Source organism: Mauremys mutica, chromosome 5 (genome assembly GCF_020497125.1).
Source record: "Mauremys mutica isolate MM-2020 ecotype Southern chromosome 5, ASM2049712v1, whole genome shotgun sequence".
Taxonomy (NCBI): Eukaryota; Metazoa; Chordata; order Testudines; family Geoemydidae; genus Mauremys; species Mauremys mutica.
In genome coordinates this window covers 145,611,576-145,620,839 of record NC_059076.1, presented here as the reverse complement: position 1 = coordinate 145,620,839, position 9,264 = coordinate 145,611,576, and positions in this window count along the sequence as shown.

The window sequence follows — 9,264 nt, the reverse complement described above, 5'->3', positions numbered from 1 at the left end:
GGCAAGAATACTGTGGGAGACTGTATCAAAAGCTTTGCTAAAGTCAAGGAATAACACGTCCACAGCTTTCCCCTCATCCACAGAGCCAGTTATTTCCTCATAGAAGGCAATTAGGTTAGTCAGGCATGACTTGCCCTTGGTGAATCCATGCTGACTGTTTCTGATCACTTTCCTCTCCTCTAAGTGCATCAGAATTGATTCCTTGAGGACCTGCTCCATGATTTTTCCAGGGACTGAGGTGAGGCTGACTGGCCTGTAGTTCCCCAGATCCTCCTCCTCCCCTTTTTTAAAGATGGGCACTACATTAGCCTTTTTCCAATCATCTGGGACCTCCCCCGATTGCCATGAGTTTTCAAAGAGAATGGCCAATGGCTCTGCAATCACATCCGCCAACTCCTTTAGCACCCTCGGATGCAATGCATCCGTCCCCATGGATTTGTGCTCATCCAGCTTTTCTAAATAGTCCCGAACCACTTCTTTCTCCACAGAGGGCTGGTCACCTTCTCCCCATACTGTGCTGCCCAGTGCAGCAGTCTGGGCGCTGACCTTGTTCGTGAAGACAGAGGCAAAAAAATCATTGAGTACATTAGCTTTTTCCACATCCTCTGTCACTAGGTTGCCTCCCTCATTCAGTAAGGGGCCCACACTTTCCTTGACTTTCTTCTTGTTGCTAACATACCTGAAGAAACCCTTCTTGTCACTTTTAACATCTCTCGCTAGCTGCAACTCCAAGTGTGATTTGGCCTTCCTGATTTCACTCCTGCATGCCAGAGCAATATTTTTATACTCCTCCCTGGCCATTTGTCCAATTTTCCACTTCTTGTAAGCTTCTTTTTTTGCCTTTAAGATCAGCAAGGATTTCACTGTTAAGCCAAGCTGGTCGCCTGCCATATTTACTATTCTTCCTACACATCGGGATGTTTTTTTCCTGCAACCTCAATAAGGATTCTTTAAAATACAGCCAGCTCTCCTGGACTCCTTTCCCCCTCATGTTATTTTCCCAGGGGATCCTGCCCATCAGCTCCCTGAGGGAGTCGAAGTCTGCTTTTCTGAAGTCCAGGGTCTGTATTCTGCCACTCTCCTTTCTTCCTTGTGTCAGGATCCTGAACTCTACCATCTCATGGTCACTGCCTCTCTGGTTTTACTGCAGTTTCATACCGGAGCTCTGAGCAGTCATACTGCTCTCTGACATACAATGCAACTCCCCCAACTTTTCTGCCCTGCCTGTCCTTCCTGAACAGTTTATATCCATCCATGACAGTACTCCAGTCATGTGAGTTATCCCACCAAGTCTCTGTTATTCCAATCACATCATAGCTCCTTGACTGTGCCAGGACTTCCAGTTCTCCCTGCTTGTTTCCCATGCTTCTTGCATTTGCATATAGGCACTTAAGATAACTCACTGATTGTCCTGCTTTCTCAGTCTGAGACAGGAGTCTTCTCCTCTTGCACTCTCCTGCTCGGGCTTCCTGCCGGTATCCCATTTCCCCACTTACCTCAGGGCTTTGGTCTCCTTCCCCCGGTGAACCTAGTTTAAAGCCCTCCTCATTAGGGTAGCCATCCTGCTTGCAAGATGCTCTTCCCTCTCTTCGTTAGGTGGAGCCCATCTCTGCCTAGCACACCTCCTTCTTGGAACACCATCCCATGGTCGAAGAATCCAAAGCCTTCTCTCCGACACCACCTGCGTAGCCATTCATTGACTTCCACAATTCGATGATCCCTACCCAGGCCTTTTCCCTGCACAGGGAGGATAGATGAGAGACGATAGACGAGAACACCACTTGCGCCTCAAACTCCTTTATCCTTCTTCCTAGAGCCACGTAGTCTGCAGTGATCCGCTCAAGGTCATTCTTGGCAGTATCATTGGTGCCCAAGTGGAGAAGCAGGAAGGGGTAGCGTCTGAGGGCTTGATGAGTCTCGGCAGTCTCTCCGTCACAGCGTGAATCCTAGCCCCTGGCAAGCAGCAGACCTCTCGGTTTTCTCGGTCGGGGTGGCAGATAGATGACTCAGTCCTCCTGAAGAGGGAGTCCCCAACCATCACCACCACCCTTCTCCTTCTCTTGGGAGCGGTGGTTGTGGAACCCCCATCCCTAGGACAGTGCATCTCGTGCCTTCCAATTGGTGGAGTCTCCTTCTGCTCCCTTATCTCAGATGTGTCATTGTGACGGTGCTGCCCGTGGGAGCCAGCTGAGGTCACTCAATCAGGGTGAACTGGAAACCAAACCGGGCAGACAAACCCCAAATGCTGGTGGTTATTCCAATACTTAGATTTACCAACCAGCACAAAACAGCTTCTGTAGTACCTTACTGGTTACTCAGAAGTCCAAACCACTCAGTTCCCTTAAGGCCTTCATCCAGACACACCTGTCCGATATGCTGATGATTCCTGAAAATCTTATCTCATCATATAAAAGAAAAGGTTCTTCCAATCCCAAAGGATCAGCCACACACCCAGGTCCAATTATAACTTAGATTTTACCCAAAATACACGCTACAGCCAATTCTTATTAACTAAGCTAAAATTTATTTAAAAAGAAAAAAGAGAGAGAGTGTTGGTTAAAAGATCAAGATACAGACAGACTTGAATTCAACTCTTGAGGTTCAGATACATAGCAGAGATGAGCTTGTAGTTGCCAAAAGTCCTTTTAGAAATAGTCCATAGGTTATAGTCCAATGTCCGTATTCAAGGTGACCCCAGTCGCTGACTGGGGATCTCAGTCCTTGTGGCTTAAGGTTTCCCCCTCTTGAAACCCAAAGCAGATCTGAGATGAAGCAGGATCGTGTCCCAGGGTTTTTATACATTTCCAGCAGCCTTTTGGCCTGAGAAAACAATAGGCTTACCTCTCCTTCTCCCAAACATCCTGGCAATTAGCACAGGGTAATTTATCCATTAAACAGTTCAGATACAGCTTACCACAACCTTCAAAGAGACACATAGACAATAATACTATTTCACTCAACTATCTTCCTAAACGTTAATATTCCCTTTTTGATCTTTGAATTCAAACTATAGCAATAGACAAGACTTGTTTGCTTACATCACAAGCCCTGAGCAAACATCTACCCTTTTACCGCTAACAATGCAGACTTGCATTTCAAAGCTCTATTAATTTACATATCTTCCTAACCAGTCCTTAAGGTTCACCCATGGGTCAGGTCAGTCTGTGAGTTGATTAACTCTTTCTGGCCCTGTCACCTTTCAATGAAATATTATACCACACTCATAACGTCACAATCATCTAGTCCACTCTCCACATTAGTACCTGTGGCAAGAACATGAAAACGGTTGCTCATCTGCATCTCCATTGCTGGTACATGAACGCTCCTTTTTCTTTTGGAGGTCACATGCTGCCAAATTTCTTTACCGTCCCTCTCTCCCCTCTGCCCAACCTGCTCCGATTCTTCAGGATGTTGTGCCTGTAGAAGCATATCCTGACGTCTGTTGAGAGATTTTCAGAAAAAGAAACAGTGTAAGCCCCCAACTGCTTGTTTTTAGATTTACGCAACCCCACGGTTCCTAACCCATTACACCCCATCATCAACCATCACTTCTTATTCATTCATTTACCTGAGCGACATCTTTTCCGTTCACCTTGTCCTCCAGTGACTCCCCCGAGCTGCATTCGCCTTCCCCCTCTAGCAGTGATGAGCTGCCAAAATCATAACAACCGGTTCCCTCCTCACCCCAGGAGGAATCATGCCCCCCCCCCGCCGACTCCTGCCCCAACCAACCCCCCACGTTCCTTGATGCCCCCCCCAGGACCCCTGCCCCATCCACCCCCCTTCCCTGTACCCTGAGTACCCTCTGCCGCCCCATCCAACCCCTCCTCTCATTCCTGATGGACCCCTAGGACTCCTGCCCCATCCAACCACCCCTTCTCTCTGTCCCCTGATTGCCCCTGGAACCCTTGCCCCTGACTGCCTCCCACTGCCCCATCCAACCCCTGATCCTTTCTAACTGCCCCACCGGGACCCTGGCCCCTATTCAATCCCCCTGTTCCCTGCCCTCTGACCCCCCCACCCCCAAACTCCCCTACCCTCTCTCCAACACCCCCTCCCTGCCCCCTTACTGCGCTGCCTGGACGTGGCTGGGCCGGGACAGGAGTCGTGTGGCCGGAGCCGGAGGATGCGGCGGGAGCCCGGCAGCCGGAGCCAGGTGACTGGCCGGGTGGAGCCAGGGAGGGCTGCGGCCAGAGCTGGAGCCGGGCAGCCGGGGCCGCCGCCACACCCAGACCCGCGCTGCCGGAGCCCGGCCCCCTGGCAAAACAGCAGGGGCGGCTGGAGCCACGGGGCCAGGCCGGGCTGGAGGTGGGGGGCCGTGTCCGGAGCCGGGCATCCCGGTAGGTGGGGGCACGGCAGGGCCGGGGGGGGCGGCCGGATCTGGGCAGTCGGGGGGGTCGGGGACGCGGGGACGGTCGCGGCCGGGGCGGGGCGCGGGGCCGTGCCGCAGCCGGTGAGGGTCGGGTGGAGACCCGGGGGGGGGGTTGGGCGGGGGGCCGGGTGCCTGGGCAGGGAACGCGGGGGGGGGACGTGGCCGGGGAGGGTCGGGCGGGGACCCGGGGACTGGGGTGGGGGGGCCAGGTGGCCGGGCAGGGAACGCGGGGGGGGGACGTGGCCGGGGAGGGTCGGGCGGGGACCCGGGGACTGGGGTGGGGGGGCGGGGGCTGGTCGGGCGGGGACCCAGGGACGGGGGGCCGGGCAGGGTCGCGGCCGGGAACGCAGGGCCGGGAACGCGGGGGAGGGACGCGGGGGGGGGGGTCGTTGCGGGGCCGGGGACGGGCGGGGACCCGGGGACAGGGGTGGGGGCGGGGCCGGGTGGCCGGGCAGGGTCGTGGCCGGGAACGCGGCGGGGGAGGACGCGGCCGTGGCCGGGGAGGGTCGGGCGGGGACGCGGGGAGGGGGGGGCGCGGCCGGGTGGCCAGGGCCGGGGTGGTCGGGGAGCCGGAGCCGGGTGGCGAGGGAGGGTCGCGAACGGGGAGGCGGGGGCGGCTGGAGACCAGCCAGGGCACACGGCCCCCCCCTAGTTTCCTACCTCAGCGTCGTCTTCCTGGGCCGGGGAAGCCTGCTTGCTTCTCAGCCCTCCCAGGCTTCCCGCGCGAAGAGCTGATTCGCGGGAAGCCGTGGGGGAGGAGAAGCAAGGAGGAGCTTCATGGCAGGAGGTGGAGGCAGAGCTGAGGTGAGCTGGGGCGGGCAGCAGGGAGCGCTTGTTAAATTTAAATGCCCTTTTAGAACCAGTTTGTCCCACGGGGAACAACCGGTTCTAAAGGGGGCTTCTAAATTTAACAACCGGTTCGCGCGATCCGGTGCGAACCGGCTGCAGCTCACCACTGCCCTCTAGGGGGGCAGACAATGAGAGGTAGTCACACTCATTGGGGTGCTTCACAAGGGTCTGGGTTTCGGGTTCCGGTGTATCCATCAATGGCTGAGTCAAAGGGCCCTCGTCGCAACTCTTGCTGATGTAGTGCTTCCTCCACACAAGTCCAAAGGCCTCGGGGCTAAAACAAAGTCTGACGTTCTCACGGGGGTGGTGAAGGAGTCCATGTCTCCATGATCTCTAGAGCACACGTTCTGGGTAAAAGAGGGCCTCTTCTGCCCCGGCGCTGGGACTTATGGGGTGATGCTGCTGCACTCTGATTGGCAGAGGGCGCTGGGAGGAATTCTTAGAGGTGTCACACGACCCTCTTCTGGGTGGGTCACCCCAACCCAGAACACCCCCGATTGGTCAAACCTGCTCTCGGGATGCTCCTATGTGGCTGAAACCCATTGCGATTGGTAGAGGGCAGTGGGAGGAGTTCTTAGAGAGGTCACATGAACCACTTCCGGATGGGTCACCCCGCCCCAGAACACCCCTAATTGGTCAAATCTCCTCTCAGGGCGGGCCTACAGGGGCAAAGCCCATCCTGATTGGTAGAGGGCAGTGGGAGGAGTTCTTAGAGGGGTCACATGACACACTTTGCTTCCGGTCATGTGTCCGCCTCGACCCCGGAAGTAATATCCCCCATGGGTGGGACTTCCGGTGACAGATGGTCGGGGCTTAAGGGGTCAAGGGGCAGGGTTTAGGGGCCAAAGGGCAGGGTTAGGGTTTGATTGATGGAAGGGTCATTATACTTCCTCCGGTTCCCATGCTACTGAATCCCACCCTGCCAGCAGGCCCACTAACAGAAGGGCCCACAAATTCCACCATCTCCCTACCATCCAGTGGGCCTAGTAAGCATGGGCCAAAGTGGCTGAGAACAATGGCGTGTTGTCCTGGGACACAGAGACTGACGTATAAGAGACTCTCCTTGGGGTGTGACGTTTAACCCCGGATTCCAAGATGAAAGCGGGGCCTGGGGCTTGGACGAGACTGATGGTGTGAACAGCTCACTGGATTTGTTACTTGACCTCCTCTGGTTCAAGAATCAATCCTTCCTTGGCAGATGCATGGCCAAAGTCTCTTCCTTACAGATGTTTTGGCTACATGTGTGAATAAAAGCCAACAATCCATGGAGGAGGAGAACAGCAAACCCTCTAAGTTTTCAGAAGCTGACCTGGTGTTAGACATCGAAGGGAGGCAGCAGTGGGGTGAAATGCCCCAGAGATGTTTATACTAGAGGGTGGAAAGCAGGGGACTCCATGGGGCACTTGGTTTGCACAGGGCTCAGAAGAGAAACTTCCTAGGCGATAAGGGGTAGGGCTTTCCTGGGGTGATGGAAAGATGGAGTTTGGCATTTCCAAGTTGGCAGACACAAGACCCGAGGAAGGGGCTGGGGCAGGAAGGAAGTGAGGCCCTTGACCCAAAGAGCAAAAGAAGGCGAGATCTGCCACAGACCCGAGGGGAGTGCCATCCAATTGGAGTATGTGTGTTGCCGGCCCAGAGGGTCCGAGGGGGCAACAGCAGGGTTCGTTGCCCGGTGTGCGTCGCACTAATTAACACACCAGCGTGGAGAAGCAAACTAAGTTTATTCAAGATCTTGAAAAGGCGCTAGGAGAAGCAATATCTCAAATCAAGCGCACTGATAAAAGCAAGTTCCCCTTTTTATATTCCAAGTTGTCTGTACTGGCCTTTGTTTCTCCCTGTCTCCCCCTTCCTCCCTCCCCTTGCAGCAGATACATTAAGCAATAAATTGTAGCTTGTTAGAAACCTTCCCATTTGCATGTTTATCTCTGGCCTTTACGACACAGACGCATGCAGACTTTCCCCCCCCTTCTCCCCCGTATCACTACCGCTTTTTGCTGTTTCGAGCTGTACTGCAGCTGCGAGCTAAGAAAGCTGACAGTTACAAATTTTTGCTTTTTGGCTGTTAGCAGTTTCGGCTGGTTAAAGTTCACAACATGGAAGAACTTTGGTTCACTCAGGCCTAGAGCAAGAAGACTCATCGACACTCATGGTCTTTCATCCTCCCGAGTTACCTAGATTTATGCCTAGTGACACCAACAACTGTGACCCCCATTTCCCCTCTCTACAGCACACCATCCAAGAGCTGAGATGTCATGGGGCTGGGGTGTCGGAGCAGGGGAGGAAGTTGCTAATAATTAAAGGAGGCTTTAGAATAATGAATGGCCACAGCCAAGCTGTGGAAAACAGATCGCAAGACCTGAGGCTTGGATAGTTGAGGTGCCCTGCAACTTAAACCCCAGTCCACTGCGCCTGCATTCCACATATTAGCTGAGCTTCCTGGGCTCGAGTACCTGCAGCCAAGGAACGGAGCAAGGCCGAGGTCTGGAGAGCAGAACGTGGGCCATCTTCCAAGTGGCTGGAGAGAAGGTTCTGCTAACCCCCTTCGAGAGGCAGGTACTGTTACAGCAGGACTCTCCGGCCTTAAAGGGACAGCAGCCTCAAGCACAAGCAACCCATTGGCTAGCCATCCCCAGCATCACTGGGCGGAGGGAGAGGCTGGATGGGGTGGCACCAGGGCCAGCTCTAACATTTCTGCCGCCCCAAGCAAAAAAAAAAGAGCGCTGCCCGACCCCTCCCCAAGCGTTGCATCGCACCGCCCAAGTCCCCGCCCCCCCGTGTGTCGCGCCGCCCAAGTCCCCGCCCCCCCGAACGTTGCATCGCGCCGCCCAAGTCCCTGCTCCCCAGCGTCGCATCGCACTGCCCAAGTCCCCGCCCCCCAGCGTCGCATCGCACCGCCCAAGTCCCCGCTCCCCAGCGTCGCATCGCACCGCCCAAGTCCCCGCTCCCCAGCGTCGCATCGCACAGCCCAAGTCCCCGCCCCCCAGCGTCGCATCGCACCTCCCCACGCCCCGCCCCCCACCGTCGCATCGCACCGCCCAAGTCCCCGCGCCCCAGCGTCGCATCGCACAGCCCAAGTCCCCGCCCCCCAGCGTCGCATCGCACCGCCCAAGTCCCCGCCCCCCAGCACCCCGTCGCACCGCCCAAGTCCCTGCCCCCCAGCGTCGCATCGCACCGCCCAAGTCCCCGCCCCCCAGCACCCCGTCACACCGCCCAAGTCCCCGCCCCTCCAGCGTCACATCGCACCGCCCAAGTCCCCGCCCCCCCAGCGTCGCATCGCACCACCCAAGTCCCCGCTCCCCAGTGTTGCATCGCACCGCCCAAGTCCCCGCCCCCCAGCACCCAGTCGCACCGCCCAAGTCCCCGCCCCCCAGCACCCCGTTGCACCGCCCAAGTCCCCGCGCCCCCAGCACCCCGTCGCACCGCCCAAGTCCCCGCCCCCCCAGCGGCGCCCAAGTCCCCGCCCCCCCAGCGCTGCCTGGCCAAACCAAAAACAACAAAAACAAACCCCGATCACCGCCCCCTCCCAAGGTGCCGCCCCAAGCATGTGCTTGGTAGGCTGGTGCCTGGAGCTGGCCCTGCTTACTGTATAACTAAAGGGAAGCTGAGCTGTACTTAATATGTCCTAATTGAGGGAGTCACCCTAACTGTAACCTCACTTGCTAAGCAGGGAATAATAATGCCCAATTCAAATGAGAGTGAGGGTGTGAGCAGGTGCTTTTATGTACTGGTGTAGATTCTGTTTAAAGAATCCTAAATGCTATTTGACCTTCTTTTTCCAGTGTTTAAAGACAGTGGTCAGAAGACTCAGTTAAGGTTCCTTGTTTCTGCTCATTGATCACTAGAGCTGCAATCACTAGGTAGCTGGTCTAGGGTGCTCACCTTTAGACCTGGTGTAAGGATGGTATTGCAGTGAAAGATAATGCAGAGAGGTTTCCTGATGCCTAGAGAAATCACTGAGAGTTGAAATTGTGCAGATCTGGGCTCAGTGGAGGAACCTCAGAACACAGCATCATAGCTAGAGGCAGAGGCAGTGCAAGCAGTAG